Here is a 499-nt window from a genome sequence, read left to right as displayed (position 1 = left end):
CCATGGGATGGCTCCAGGGGACAGGGATGGCCCCAAGGTATGGGGATGGCTCCAGAGGATGGCTTTAGGGGACAGGGGTGGCTCCAGGGGATGGCTCCAGAAGATGGGGATGGCTCCAGGGGACAGGGATGAATCCAGAGGATGGGATGGCTCCAGAGGGCAGAGATGGCTCCAGAGGATGGGATGGCCCCAGCGGATGGGGATGGCTCCAGAGGATGGGGATGGCTGAAGAGGATGGGAATGGCCCCAGGGGATGGGATGGCTCCTTCCCCAGGTGGGGTGTCCCCGAGAGCAGCCCATGATCCATGAGGAACCTGCCAGCCCACCAGGCAGAGGGACCAGGGCCCAGCTCCGCAGGGAAAAGGGGGTCCAGCCCTTCAGAATTCCAAAGCCTTCTCCAGGCTCAAAAACCAGGCGTGGAATTTTCTCAGGGAGCTTTGGGAAGCTCTCCAAGGACACCAGGCAGCAGCACTGACCCCAGAGCCACCATGGCCCCTCC

This window comes from Malurus melanocephalus, unplaced genomic scaffold (genome assembly GCF_030028575.1).
Source record: "Malurus melanocephalus ecotype Western Australia unplaced genomic scaffold, MMel_1.1 scaffold_1765, whole genome shotgun sequence".
Taxonomy (NCBI): Eukaryota; Metazoa; Chordata; class Aves; order Passeriformes; family Maluridae; genus Malurus; species Malurus melanocephalus.
The sequence above is the reverse complement of the archived record's forward strand: the minus strand, read 5'-3'. Positions refer to the sequence as shown.